Genomic DNA, 872 nt, shown 5'->3' with positions numbered 1-872 from the left:
TTTACCTTCCTTAACGCCCTTTTGGGCTTCTTCACTGTGCCCCCCATAACAATTTTCATTAACTCACGTGGGCATTTGTTTCTGCTCTAATTAGCTGCTAAATTGCAAAACGCTCTGGAATAAATATGCCATGGAGCTGGTTTTCCCCCAGAATCAGGTGCTGGAAGCCTTCCTCCTGATCCTCACTGACAGAGGCGAGCGGCTGGAGCCGCACCTGCAGCGCGGGGCTGCGCCGAGGGCAGAGGGGCCCGGGGCACAGATCTGCCTGGGCAGCTGAGATTAGCAGACCTCCTGAAACTAAAAATACTGGGGAGCTGGCCCCCAGCCATAATTTCTAAACTATCTCATCATCAGGGTAAACATCGGCTCTCATTGGTTTTTCCCTTCCAAGGTTTTTTTGCTTCTATTTAAACCCCAGCTTGTTTGCTTTTGTTACCGTGATCGGATTCCCAGTCTGGTCAGTTTGGATGCTTGTTGCACACTCAGTAACATCAAATTTTGCTTTTACTTTCTCTGTTAGTCCCCCCCGGGGTTCTGCTAAGGATGCATGTTTGTCTGCATCGTTGCACTTGTGATATCTGAATTTCTCGGTAGAAGGGACTTTTTGAACCAAGATTTTGATGGAGAAGTCTTAATAGAGCAGGGTGCATTAATCACCCAAATGGCTGATTATATTTGCAGATTATTCTGCTCAGGCAGCCGTAGAGGTTTTTTGTCCCGAGTCATACTTCTCCTTGAGCAGGAAAAACCTGTAGTTTATTTTTTGCCTGCTTGAATGCTCAAATTGTTCTGTGATTGACCCTGACCATTCTCCTTGGGACTGACTTTTCCCTCTGCCGAGGCCCTTGTACAATTCCCAGGTGGGGTTTGCA

This window comes from Athene cunicularia (assembly GCF_003259725.1).
Source record: "Athene cunicularia isolate RWA chromosome 23 unlocalized genomic scaffold, athCun1 chr23_part2, whole genome shotgun sequence".
In the NCBI taxonomy this organism is placed as follows: domain Eukaryota; kingdom Metazoa; phylum Chordata; class Aves; order Strigiformes; family Strigidae; genus Athene; species Athene cunicularia.
The sequence above is the reverse complement of the archived record's forward strand: the minus strand, read 5'-3'. Positions refer to the sequence as shown.